General features: G+C 35.7%; 1 protein-coding gene across 7 annotated transcripts in view; it reads left to right on the top strand.

Annotated features, from left to right (window-relative positions):
* NAALADL2 (N-acetylated alpha-linked acidic dipeptidase like 2) overlaps positions 1–15070 on the top strand; it is a 1267271-nt gene that overhangs the window by 424810 nt on the left and 827391 nt on the right. The window lies entirely within an intron of this gene.

Here is a 15070-nt window from a genome sequence, read left to right as displayed (position 1 = left end):
CCTCAGGATCTGAGCCAAAGGCAGACGCTCAACCACTGAGCCACCGGGGAGTCCCACAATTTGTGCTCCTGCCAAGAGTGCATGAGGATTCGTATTTCTCCTCATCTTTTGCAACACTTATGTGTTGTTTTTGACTTTAGCCCTCCTGACAGGTATGAAGTGATACCTCGTTGTGGTTTTGATTCGCATTTCCCTGAGGGTGAGCGGTGGTGAGCATCTTCTCATGGGTCTGTTTCACCGTGCCTATGTCTTCTTTGGAGAAATGTCTCTTCATATCTTCTGCCCGTTTTTAAATTGAATTATTTCTTTGGGGGAAATGTTGAATTATAGAAGTTCTTTATATATTTTGGATACTAACCTTTATCAGAGGTGTCATTTGCAAGTATCTTCTCCCATTCAGTAGGTTGCCTTTTAGTTTTATCACTTGTTGCCTTCACTGTGGAGAAGCTTTTTATTTTGATGAAGTACCACTAGTTGATTTTTGCTTTTGTTTCTGTGGCCTCAGGAAATCTGTCTAGAAAAAAAAAAAAAATTGCTATGGTCCATATTGGAGAAATTACTGCCTATGCTCTCTTCTGGGATTTTTAGAATTTTACATCTCACGTCTAGGCTCTAAATCTGTTTTGAGTTTATCTTTGTGCATGGTGCAAGCCAGTGGTCCAGTTCTATTATTTTGCAGCAGCTGTCCAGTTCCCCCAACCCCATTTGTTTAAGGGACTGTCTTTCCCTGTGCACGTTCTTGCCTCTTTTGTCAAAGGTTAATTGACCATATAATTGAGGACTCACTTCTGGGCTTTCTTTTTTATTCCATTGATCTTATGTGTCTATTTTTCTGCCAGTACCATACTGTTCTTTTTACTACAGCTTTGTAGTATAACTTGAAATATGGAATTCTGATACCCCCCCCCCCCCAGCTTTGTTTTTATTTTTCAAGATGGTTTTGGCTATTCAGGGTCTTCTGTGGCTCCATACAAATTTTAGGATTGTTTGTTCTAGTTCTCTGAAAAATGTTCTAGTATTTTATTTTATTTTGTTTTGTTTTGTTTTGTTTTGTTTTATTTTATTTTACTTTATTTATTTTATTTATTTTATTTTATTTTATTTTATTATTTTATTTTATTTTTTATTTTTCTAAATTGAATGTGTTTTGTTGTTGTTGTTGATTTTTATTTTTATTCATGAGACACAGAGAGAGAGGCAGAGACACAGGCAGAGGGAGAAGCAGGGACCCCGGAATCATGTCCTGGGCTGAGGGCAGATGCTTAACCACTGAGCCTCCCACGCATCCCTGTTGTTGGTATTTTAACAGGAATTGCATTAAATCTCCAGAGTGCTTTGGGTAGTATGGTCATTTTAACATTTGTTTGTTTGTTTGTTTGTTTGTTTTTTCAGTCCACAAGCATGGAATATCTTTCTAATTGCTTATCTCATCTTCAATACATTTAACCTGTTTTATGGTTTTCAGAGCACAGGTCTTTCATGTCCTGGGTTCCGTGTATTCCTAGGTGTATTATTGTCTTTGGTGTGTTGGAAATGGGGTTGGTTTCTTACTTTCTGTTGCTTCATTATTGATATATAAAAATGCAATGGATTTCTGTATATTGATTTTGTATCCTACAGACTTACTGAATTCATTTATGAGTTCTAGTAGTTTTTTTGTTTTGTTTTGTTTTGTTTTTGTTTTTTTTGGTTTTGTTTTGTTTTTTTTTTTGGCAGAGTCTTTAGAGTTTTGTATATATAGTATCATGTCATCTGCACATGGTGAAATGTTTACTTTTTTCCTTACCAATTTGAATGCCTTTTATTTCTTCCTCTGATCTGATAGCTGTGGCTAGGACTTCTAGTACCATGTTAAATAATAGTGGTAAGAGTGGACATCTACTGTGTTAGGGGAAACACTAATTTTTTCACCATTGAATATGATGTTAGCTGTAGGTTTTTCATATATGGCCTTTATTGTGTTGAGGTAAATTTCATCTAATCCTAAATTATTGGGGATTTTTATGATGAATGAATGCTATACTTTCCAAATGCTTTTTTCTGCATCTACTCAAATGATTATATGGGTTTTGTTCCCTTTTTAAATTGATATGATGTAGCACATTGATTGACTTGAGAATATTGAATCATCCTTGCATCCCACAGATGAATCCCAGTTGATCATGATGAATGATTTTTTTTTACTGTATTGTTGAACTCAGTTTGCTAGTATTTGTTGAGGATTTTTGCATCTGTGTTCATCAGAGATACTGACCTGTAGTTTCCTTTTTTTTTTTTTTTTTTGTTAATGTCTTTATCTGGTTTTGGTATCAGTGTAATGCTGACTTTGTAGAATGAGTTAGGAAGTTTTTTTTTTGTTTTGTTTTTGTTTTTCCTTTTCTATATTTTGGAATAGTTGGAGAAGAGTAAGTATCAACTCTTAAATGTTTGCTGGAATTACTTGTGAAGCCATCTGGCCCTCAACTTTTGTTTGCTGAGAGGTTTTTTTTTTTTTTTAACTGATTCAGTTTCATTGCTGGTAATCAGTCTGTTCTGATTTTCTATTTCTTCCTGATTCAGTTTTGGGAGGTTCTGCATTTCTAGGAATATATCTATTTATTCTAGGTTGTCCAATTCATTTGCATATAATTTTTCATAATATTCTTTTGTAATCTTTTTATCTCTGTGGTGCCAGTTATTTCTCCACCTTCATTTCTGATTTTGAGTTGTCTCTTTAATTTTTATATGCATTTATTAATTGCTTGATGAATCTGGCTAAAAGTTTTTCAGTTTTGTTGGTATTTCTAAAGAACCAGCTCCTGGTTTCATTGATCTATTCTACTGGATTCTTTTTGTTTTAGTTTCTATTTTGTTTATGTTTGCTCTAATCTTTATTATTTCCTTCCTTCTACTGGTTTCAGGTTTCATTTGTTGTAGTTTTTCTAGTTCCTTTAGACGTAAGGTTATGTCATTTATTTGTGTTTTTTTCTTGCTTCTTGAAGTAGGCCTCCATGGTTGTAAACATCCTGTTTATAACTGCTTTTGCAGCATGTCAAAGATTTTGGACTATTGTGTTTTCATTTTTATATATCTCCTTGTATTTTTTAATTTCCTCTTTGCCCTCTTGGTTGATCCATTCATCTAGTGGCATGGTATTGAATCTCCATGTATTTGTGTATTTTCTGAATTTTTTATTGTGGTTTGATTCTAGTTTCATAGCACTGTAGTCAGAAAAGATGCATAGTATGACTTCAATCTGTCTGAATTTGTTGAAACTTGTTTTGTGGCCTAGTATTTGAACTATTCTGGAAAATGTCCCATGTGCACTTGGAAAGAATGTGTTTTCTGCTGTTTTAGGATGAGGATGTTCTGATTATCTAGGACCATCTAGTCCAATGTGCCATTCAAAGCCACTGTCTTTTTGTTATTTTCTCTTTAATAACCCATCCATTGATGTAAATTGGGTGTTGACATCCCCTACTATTATGGTATTACTATTGATTAATTTCTTTATATTTGTTACTAACTGTTCTATGTATTTGGATGCTCCCATGTTCAGTACAAAAATATTTACAATTGCTATATCTTGTTGAATTGTACTGTTTATGATTGTATAGTGTATTTTTTTGGTCCCTTGGGACAACCTTTTTTTTTTTTTTTTAAAGTCTATTTTGTCCCATATAAATATAGCTACTCCAGCTCCCCCCACCCATTTGCATGATAAATGTTTCTCCATCTCATTACTTTTAGTCTGTATGCATCTTTAGATCTGAAATGAGTCTTTTGTAGACAGCAGATAAATGGGTCTTGGTTTCTCCCCCCACCCCAATTATTTCTGTCACTGTATGTCCCTTGATTAGAGTGTTTAATCCATTTACATTCAAAGAAATTATTGATATCTCTGTATGTATTTATTGCCATTTTTTTTTACTTGTTTTATGCTGTTTTTGTAGTTCCCCTATTTCTTCTCTTGTTCTCTTACGATTAGTTGATTTTCTTTAGTAAAATACTTGGATTCCTTACTCTTTATTTTTCACATATCTATTACTGCTTTTTGATTTGTCATTGCCGTTTGCTTTTTTAATTTTTTATTTGTTTATTTTGCTGTTTGCTTTATATTTAACATTGTCTTCATATAGTAGCATATGTTATGTTGATGGCCATTTATTTGAACCCATTTTTTTACTCCTTTCCCTTCCATGTTTCACATATTTCATATCGTATCTCTTTTTTTTTATGCTTCTCTTGATTTTTTGTTTTGTTTTGTTTCTTTTGCAGATATACTGAATTTTCTTGTTTTTGTATCTCCTTTGTTTCATACTCTCTTTTTTCCTGACACTCCTATAGTATCCCTTAACATTTATTGTAGGACTAGTTTGGTGGTCATGAGTTCTTTTAACTTTTGTCTGTCTGGGAAACTCTTTATCTCTCCTTCTATTCTGAATGGTAGCCTTGCTGGATAGAGTATTCTCAGCTGCAGATTTTTCCTATGCTTTGAAGATGTTGTTTCATACTCTTCTGGCCTGCAAAGTTTCTGCAGAAAAGTTAGCTGATATCCTAATCGGATTTCTTTTGTATGTAACTCTCTTTTGTTTCCTCTTGCAACCTTTAAAATTCTTTATTACTATGTATTTCCATTTTAATTACTGTGTGTCTTGATGTGGACCTCCTTTGATTGAATCTTTTGGGAGATCTCTGTGCATCCTAAAGCTGGATCTGTTTCCCTTCCCAGGAAATTTTCAGCTATTACTTCTTTTTTTTTTTTTTTTTTTTTTTAATTTTTATTTATTTATGATAGTCACACACACAGAGAGAGAGAGAGGCAGAGACATAGGCAGAGGGAGAAGCAGGCTCCATGCACCGGGAGCCTGATGTGGGATTCGATCCCGGGTCTCCAAGATCGCGCCCTGGGCCAAAGGCAAGCGCCAAACCACTGCGCCACCCAGGGATCCCAGCTATTACTTCTTCAAATGCATTTCTGCCTCCCACCACACCTTCTCTCTCTTTTCTTTTCAGTATCTCTATAATGCAAATGTTATTATGCTTAATGGTGTTGCTGTGTTCTTTTTTTTTTTTTTTTTTTATTTATTTATGATAGTCACAGAGAGAGAGAGAGAGGCAGAGACACAGGTGGAGGGAGAAGCAGGCTCCATGCACTGGGAGCCTGATGTGGGATTCGATCCCGGGTCTCCAGGATCGCGCCCTGGGCCAAAGGCAGGCGCCAAACCACTGCGCCACCCAGGGATCCCTGCTGTGTTCTTTATAGAAGTCTTTTCTCATTATGCTGTTTTGGCTGTCATCTGTTCAGCCTGTTTGCCTTCTATTATTCTGTCCTCCAGATCACACTGATATGGTCCTCTGCTTCCTTTACCCTACTATTTATTCCATCTATTTTATTTTTAATTTCACTTATTGAGTTTTTCATCTCCAATGTTATTTTTTTTTATCTCTTTGTTAAGAGTCTCACTGATGTCTCCACTCTTTTTTTCAAATCCATTGAGTATCTTTATGATCATTACTTTAAATTCTTTATCAAAGCATATAACTTATTTCTGTTTTGCTTATATCTTTTGCTATGGTTTCGTGCTTTTTTTTTTTTTTTCCATTTGTGATATATACCTCTTTCTCCTCATTTTGTCTATGCCTCGGTTTCTATGTTGGGAAAGTCAGCTACATATTCTGCTCTTGAAAGTACTATCTTTATGAAGAAGAGATCCTGTAATTCCCTATTGTGCAGTATCCCCTGTTCACCAGAACCTGCAACTTCTGAGGAGTCTCCTATGTGTGTTGCTTGGACCCTGCTGTTGTATCTGAATTGTTTTTCCTTTCTACACAGTCTTTTGCAGTATCTCTCTGCCTTTGTGCCCTGTGCTTGCTGTCTGTAGTATTCATGGGACCCAGACAGGCCAACTCTGAAAGGGCTTGCCTCAGGGGAACTTGAGGACAGGGCAGCAGTGTTAGCAAAATTTGTACTGAGTGGCTGATTTTAAGCCAGATCTCCCAGAGTGGGCAAATGGCAGATCTGGGGGTATGGTGCATTTGTGCTGAGTTCAGGGGCCAGGCCATCAGACTTGGAGAGAGTGAGTCCTTAGTAGAACATCTTGGCAGGGTGTAGTGCTAGCAGGTTAGGTAGCAAATGTCTGTGCAGCACTACCTCCCTTAGGTGGCCCTGTGTTTGTGCTGCAGGGCGGAGAAGGGAAATGGCCTCTTTCAACTTCTTTACTCCCAGAGAAGTCCATGTGTCCCAAAATCCATGTAAATAGATCTCTCTCCTGTTGCCTCAAGTATTGTGTAAACTGCCACTTTTATGTTATCTCACTGTACATTGCTCTCTCTTTAAGTGGGAGGGGCGACTCAGCTATCTTTCACTTGCCCTCCAGGCTTGCTTAGAGCTGAATCAACTGACTTCTAAATCTCCAGGTACCAAGTCCACCTGGTTATAAAAACTCATGGAATTCAGCCCCTCTGGTTTTCAAAGCTAAACATTATGGGAATTTGCCTTCCCCAAGTGGGCTTCCTGGTGCTAGGGCCCATTTCTCTCCCCTCCCTGTACCTGCAGCTTCCTCTCTACTGTTCCCCTCCACTGCCTTCCTGCTCTTCCTAACCTCCAATATAGCTTCTCCACATTTAGTTGTAGTTTGTTTTGACGGTCTTTAGGTCACCCTCCAATTTATTTACAAAGATGTGAGTGATATCTAGCTGTAAACATGGGACATTGTGGAGCTTAGGGTCCTCCTACTCTGTCATTTTCTCAAGCTCTTGCTCATTTATCACATTTTTTAAGAGACCAAAATATTATACAACCCAATAATAGCAAGAGTATGTGGGCATATTTTGCTGATGAAGTATAACCAGAAGAATCTTTTCCTAGAAGTTTGTAAATCATAAACCTAAGTCATGTTGATGACTTAAAATTTTGTACTTTCCCTCTCAATAATTTCACTTCTGGGGATCTTACTATAATATTCCTAAGGTATTGTGAAACTTTATGAGTATATGCTCATTATTATGTCAAATATTGGAAAAAATAAATGTAATGGATAATTAGGTCAGAATTCATTCTCTTTTTACCTACTAGAATACTATTTAATTATTAAATCAGCCTGGTAATAGGAGCACCAGGTGGCTCAGTGTTTGAACATCTGCCTTTGGCTCAGGGTGCGATCCTGGGGTCCTGGTATCGAGTCCTGCATCAGGCTCCCTGCAGGCAGCCTGCTTCTCCCTCTGCCTGTGTCTCTGCTGGTCTCTCTGTCTCTCATGAATAAATAAATAGAATCTTAAAAAAAAAAAAAAAAAGCAATGGTATTCAGACTTTCCAATCATATGACAAATAATATCAGAGACTGTAATTTCAGGTAATTTGGAGAACCTTTCAACCACTCTCAAACTATATGTGTGATGAATTATCTGAGATATGCTGCTGGATGAGCTTCTCAGAAATATATGAGCCCTGTGTCTGTAGTACCCTAGTAGCATTGGGGAGAATGTGGTTAGCAGCCTAAATCTCACCCTCTAACTAAAATACACAGATGTTACCAGCCATCAAGTGGGCTCTGGGGACATAAGTTTTATTAATGACTATGTTTCTAGTAATCTTTTTTCAAATACAGACACACTGTCTTCAGGCAAACTGCTCTGGAGACTCTAGCTTTGATATAAAACCAAATGGCATCATCTATTCCAAGTTCAGTTTTAGGCTTTGGCATCTTTTGGGAAAGAAAATCTGAGTCTATCAAGTGGATCCTGAATGATTACCTGGCCAGGTACAAAGTCCGAGTCCTCCCAGTTCTAGGCAAGTCAGAAAGGCAAAAATGCTAGCGGATGTGGGTAATGAGAGTGAGTGATTATATATACTTATAACTGTAATAATCATTATGGAATGGGTCAGTGATCCTGAGCAAGAGTGTGAATACAGACAGATCTAAGAGGATAAGACATTTTAGTACACATAAGCATGGACTTTATACTCTGACCTGTATACAACCATGTGTAAGCCAGAACAAACTAGAGACTGCTAAACTAGAGAACAAGGAGACTAGAAATGTTCACTCAAATGATCCTCTGTCATGGAAAGGAGGTGGATATCTGAGCAGATGGTGATGCAAGTTGTCTCCACGTCATGGCCTCTCAAACCACAATATAGCCATGACTCACTTAGAATCTAGCGTAGGTGTGGATTCTCATTCAGTAGGTCCTGGGATTCTGTGTAGGTGATGCTTTTAGCCTGTGGACCACTCTAGGTATAACATGGCTATAAGAGGAATGTCTAAACTTCTTTCGGACCCTATTTCAAATATCTTTAGGGAAAGTGAGTATTAGATATCAAGATATGTGTAGAATAATCCTATAACTGTCTTTTGATCTATATGCTTTAACTCATTGAGCTTCCATTTAACCATCTTTAAAACAAGTGATAATTCTTGCCTTGTCTTGTTGTAGAGCAGGTTAGAGATAGTGTATCCATAAAATGCCCAGAACAGATCCTAGCTTGTTATAAGTGCTTTCCACCTAATAGTAGCTACTAGTGTAATTACTACATAAAAGAAGAGTTCAACCAAAGTATGTTGGTACTGATCATTTCAATTCAGATTTAAAAATAACAAATTCTCATGACTAAAGATATACATAAAAGAGTAGCAGGACTTACGGGAATCAAATAAGTGAATAGAATATTAGGTTGCATCAATGCATACTAAATATTTATATTAAGAAAATACTAGAGAAACATTGGGAATTTCCAAGGAGTCATCGTAAACTGAAAAGATACTTATCTGTTGGTTAATAAGTTAGATTTAGAAATACTGTGGTCAACTCCAAGTTTATTATTCTTATTCTGGTATGCTGACATATGGAATTGGTGGCAGTTCCTCCAAAGACATTTCAAGTGAAAAATGGTAAACAAAACAAAAACACAAAACAAAAACTTGCATGTGTTATTCCAGAAATAAGAAAAGTTGGAGAGCGGGTTGTTGGGATAGAATGAAGAAATAGTCTTACCTCTGTCTTACTTCTGATGACAAAACAGAGGCTAACAGAAATTGTAGGTTGGCAGGTTTATGTATAATTTAAAAAACTGTTTCTATTTGCTCATGTTCCCCCCAGAAAGGAATCCATTTACTCATAAGGTAAGTCCCTATTGTCGAATGTGAAAGCAAGGACAGCCCAGGTTGCTCAGTGGTTTAGCGCTGCCTTCAGCCCAGGGTGTGATCCTGGAGACCCAGGATCGAGTCTCACATCGGGCTCCCTGCATGGAGCCTGCTTCTCCTTCTGCCTGTGTCTCTGCCTCTCTCTCTATGTCTCTCATGAATAAATAAAATCTTAAAAAAATATATATATATGAAAGCAAATGCTTCATACCCTTTCTGCAGGCATATTTTAGGCTAGTCTTCTACTAAAACTGCACAGTTGGGCTAGATCCTTCACCCCTAAATTCTAACTCTAAATTCTAGTATTCTAATAATACAATAAATATTAGAAAAAAAATAGTCAAGAAATACTCCCTAATTGCTTTGATAGGCATCAACAAAAACAATTGTTTCCTTAAAATTCTTTAAGAATTTAATAGTAATAAGAACTCAATAATCTGTAGTGCTCTAAAGGTTTTTTTTTTTTTACATTCTTGTTTCATATTATCTCAATCTACCTTTTGAAATTCATTAATTTTAATTTTTATCTCCAGACTTTCTATTTACTTCCAATTTATCTATTTACAACTTTACCAAAATCTGAGATGAAAATACACAATGTTCACATTTTGGCATTGATTTTAGAATCTTGCTGACATTTTGACTGATTTTTCTTTCCCTAAAATATAGTGGAAGCTGCTTTTATTCGATTCTTTCACTGCTGGCATTTGTTGATTTATTGAAAAAATCATTTTAAGTGAGAAGTCTTAAAAAGTGATGCATATATACCTAAATTTTATATCTGTGTATCAATCTATCTGTATGAATCAGTGCACATTTATTTACTAATATTTGGGGTCCATTGATTGGATTTCCAAATATCCTATCTTCCTTGCATTAGTTACATTCAAATGATTTGCAGTATTGTTGATTACGTAGTGAGGCATAACTCAAGAAAATTATGAAGCAATTGGAATGAAAACTGTTTCTGGATTCCCCTTGCGGTCCTCCCTAACCACTATTGGGTTTCGGTTAGGAATACTTCAACTGCAAATAGCCAAACAAATCTTCCTATGGCTTATATGAATGAATGTCCTCCTTTTTCTTCCTTTCCTCTATTCATCTTTCCTTTCTTTCCCTCATTCATTCCTTCTTTCCTTTGTCTTCTCAAATAAGAAGTTTGGAGTTAAATGATGGGTGACATTCGGATAATCACATTCTCTCTGAATTTCTCCTGGCCTTGCCCTTACAGGCAGTCACAAATGGGTGTCACAGGTCCCAACATTAGGATCATGTTCTGGAGACATCTACCCTCTTTATGAGTAAAACAAATTTTTCTTGTCACCAATTAATGAGTGTCCATGTCTCATTGGTGAGGATGGTGCCAGATGTCTACATCAATTTGCTATTATTTTAGCTGATGCCAACATTATGAAGTCTCAGAAAGGAGAACAATCTGGGAATGGGTTTAGGTTAGCAAAGCAGCATTATCTGTCAATCCTATCTTTTACTAAATTGTCTTTTCTGAGTTATTCTAAAGGTCTTGACCTAATTTTCAGAGATTCAACTACTTTTTGTACACATTTTTTATTAGTATTATATACAATGGCAAATGAGTGTTTTGAGAATAAATACAAATTGATTTTGACAAGCATACAACTCACTGATAAAATCAGGAGTGTGTGGATATATTGCAGAATCACTAGTAGCTGGAAGAGTACAGTGTTTCCTAAAAATCAGTTGACTATATTTTAGAAGGAAATTTATAGGTAATCCAGGAATGGGATTAAGTGGTGGCTGGCTAAACAAAAGTTACAATAATCATTGCTAGAGTAATTTTTCATCATCATCAACATCATATAATTATATTTGTTTATATATATAAATATATATGAATACATTTTGAATGTATGGAGGTGTGTGTGTGTGTGTGTGTGTGTGTGTGTGTGTGTATAATTATATATAAGTGTATAATTTAATTTGTTTAGAGAGAGGCCTGATACTCTTTTGGGCCTACAGGGAATATTATATATATAACAATTTTTTTAAAGTGTACATTCTACAATCCCTAATATAAATCCAGTTTTCTAGAGCAATACAAAATAGATAATTCCACTTGTATCTCTAATAGGCAGCATGTATCCAGTACATCAAGAGATCTCACTACAAGTTGCATTGAATAATGATGATGGTGATGATGATGAAGCTGTTAGAATACCATATTGGGGGATATGGTTCCAATCTCAAATAATTTAGTCTAATCAATATCATGTTTATAAGTTCTCTATGCATGAGTGAAGCAGTTGTCATTCTCATTTGTCAGATGGAAAGTCTACTTTGGTTTGGCATGCTAGGATTTAGTATTGTTTACTAGGTAACTACAAAAATCCACCCATTTCCTGTATAATCAAACTTTCCTACACATTATTAACAATCCCAGATTGTTTGACTGATTGTAGAGAAGGACTACTAATATCAAAGATAGCAAGAACTTTCACTACTTAATCAAATACCTAATAATAAAAATAATAGACTGTAAATATTTAAATGGGAGAAAATGTTCCATACTTTTTTTTTGTTAGAGACCGGAAAATTTGTGCTATTTCCTTTTACAAATGAAAGAGCTTCCTATTTCTATTTGCTAACAGCTGGAGCTGTTTATTTTATTTTGTTGTTACCATACTCTTTATAGCTCGAGGCAATAATTCACTGAATTTATGTGAAATAGTTGCATCACCAGTTTTGCTGCTCTCCATATATTCATGGGGTTTGGTGAAGTTGTTCTAATTATTAAATATTTTCCCCCTACCTTATGTGGAATAAAGGTAATTTTAATGTTAAATGTTTTAAATTCAGGGTAGGTCATATATGTAACGTTAAAACTTTTATCCACGTTCCTTGTGTGATTGCTGTGTGAACATTTTTAAAGTCGTCAAAATTAGTGTCATTCTGTAACGATTTTCTTATTTTGTAACGAAATCATTTTTAAGAAGGCTAGTGGTAAAAGTTTACATATCTAATACATAATAATAATCATAAATGTTCCAGATTTACTATAATGTTTTTACTTCTGGTTCTTTCAGAAAGCCATGTTAAGTTTTTCAAACCATAGAGCTTTATATAGCTGACAACACCAGAACTGTTCAATGGTTATCCATATGCTCTATCATTTAACTTAGTATTAAAATGCGGGTTGCTCTGGGCAGTAGTACGACTAATCATTTGTAAATTGTTTATCTTGGAGTAGAATTTTCTTAAAGATCATCACTTTTCTGGACATCACCATGCCTAAAAACATTATAGTTAATTAAGAATTTTGAGAAATTTGGGAATATGGTTTTAATAATTTTTGTATTTTCTATTGTGTATTCCTGAAGTTAATTGGTAGCAATATAGTGAGATGGTAACAGGTATTAAAGAGACTGTATTCATGAATAAACCTTTTCAGAGATACAGAAAAAAAAAAATGAGCATAATGACAAGTAAAACTTGAAAAACATGAAACAAATATAGAACTGTAATTTCTCATAATTTCTTTAATTCTGTTAATTAAAAGAGCAAAACATTTATCTCAGTCTTTTACATTCCAACTTTTTGATTTGTCTTACATTGATTTGGGAATTTTCGCCAGCTTAACCAGAAAATCTAATTATGAGAAAAGATAAGTAATTGACAGAAGTGTCTGATACAGAGCCCAAATGGGTCTCCATTGTATTATATCCCAAGAATGTAGAAAGGGCAATTAATTGGATGAACTACATAAGGAAATGTTTCTTAAAATATGGTTTCTGCAGCTGATGCATCAGAATTTTCTGGGGTGTGTATCATAAAGCAAAAAATCTGTGCCCATCCCCTGGAGACTTAGTTTAGTATATCTGAGATAAAACTGGATATTTACCTTTGTGTGTGCATAATTTAATCTTAAGCATACTAAAGGTTTGAAAAACAGTGACATATTCTCCATTTCCTACCATATTCTTTAAAGTATTAAATATCACTAGAAGTGGCACTAGATTTGTCCCTATTGAAATATCCTCATTCATAGTTTAAAATTATGATATGGTCATGAAGGATACCTCTAAACATTGTACAAAGCAACTATTCAGCATATTATGTATCACTCAATGCTCTTTGCATACAAACACATATAAAAAGTTATTTTAGAACTCCTGACATGAAGAGTTTTTCATTAAGGATAAATAATTATCATTTTATCATGTAATAAGAACTGTGCAATCAGTATCTGTGTATCTTTTTGCTTTGACTCTACAGAACTGTTAGGCAGCCGCTAAACAGGTCTCCAATGGTCCCTCCCTCTTGGTATTCATGCCTTTTATAATAAATACCCCTCCCTCATAAGGGCTGGACTTAATGGCTTGACTCTAATGATAGGATACACAATGAGTACTGGGATGCATTTCTGATATTAGGTTATAAAATGACTGTGGCTTTCATTCTCTCTCATTCTGAGCAAAGTCAAAAGCCACGTTGCAGTGTGCCCTATTGAAAAGCCAACATGGCAAGGAATTGGAAATCTCAGGCCAAAAGATAGTGAGAAACTGAGGTCCTTATCCACCTGCCCACAAAGAACTAGGTCTTGCCAGCAAGGATGTAAGTGGGCTTGGGAGCAGAACCTACTCTGGCCATGCTTCAGATAGGATCACACCCCTGAACGACACCCTGACTGCATCCTCTTGAAGAACCTTGAGCCAGAAGCGCCGGCTAAGTCATGCTCTGACTTTTAACCCACAGAAAGTATGAGACTATATATTTGATGTTTTAAGTTCCTTAGTTCTTGGGTTATTTGTTTTGCAATAATAGAAAACGATTTAGAAACCAAGAGCTTCATTAATCACCTCATTTCAGATTCTGGTATCATGATTTCTTTGCTTTCTATGTGATCTCTGATTTTTTATAAGTATTTTGTTATCAGAAATGAGTTTTTATTTTAAACTGCTTAGTCCTTTTTAAAAAATAAGAGCTTTATTAAGAGCAAAAACTAAAATTGCACAAGTAACTCATAATTCTTTGTGCCTAGCAAATACAGCCTTTATCCAATTTCTATTACTCAGTCTGAATCATTTTTTTTAATTTTTATTTATTTATGATAGTCATACACACACACACAGAGAGGCAGAGACATAGGCAGAGGGAGAAGCAGGCTCCATGCAGGGAGCCCGACGTGGGATTCGATCCCGGGTCTCCAGGATCACGCCCTGGGCCAAAGGCAGGCGCCAAACTGCTGCGCCACCCAGGGATCCCCTCAGTCTGAATCATAATTGCAAGTTCATTTATTTTTTTTTTAAGACTTTATGTATTATTTGAGATAAAGAGCATGAGCTGGGAAGATGGGCAGACCGAGGTGAGAAGCAGACTCCCACTGAGCGTGGGACCAACACGATGACCTGAGCTGTACGCAGATGTTTAACCAACTGAGCCACCCAGGCGCCCCTCATTTATCTTTATTATTTGAGGATTCATATTTTTTGAAAGGAATTACCTTTATAGCATGTAGGCCAAAAATCATAGTATTCTTCAAAGAACCCTAATAACACTAGAATATCCTTTAAATATCCTAGAAACCAGCATGTTTGTTTTATAAATGAATAATCTTGCATCTGTAAGGAAAAAAAAAAGAAAGATGAAGTGACTTACCCAAGATGAAACTACTGCTTGAACTGAGATCTAATGACTCTTTTCTAGTGTTCCTTTGGCTCCTTGATCATAAATTTCCTGGGTGGTAGAAGGCAATGTTCAGAATATTTTGGGGAGATGAGCAATATCTAGCCTGGACTTGAACCGTGTCATGGATAACTTCCAAAGTGAAATAGCCTATTTTTACTAATACTTCAAAACTGTTCTCAAATTTCCATGGTCTTATATGATGCAGAGGTTCTGTGTACCCTTCTCTCCCACTCTCCCTCCTTCTGTTTCTTTCTCTCCCTCTGTGTGTGTGTATAGTTCTC

The sequence above is a fragment of the Vulpes lagopus genome, chromosome 17, assembly GCF_018345385.1.
Source record: "Vulpes lagopus strain Blue_001 chromosome 17, ASM1834538v1, whole genome shotgun sequence".
Classification (NCBI taxonomy): domain Eukaryota; kingdom Metazoa; phylum Chordata; class Mammalia; order Carnivora; family Canidae; genus Vulpes; species Vulpes lagopus.
Note: the sequence above shows the minus strand (reverse complement) of the source record. Positions and strands in the feature narration are given on the sequence as shown.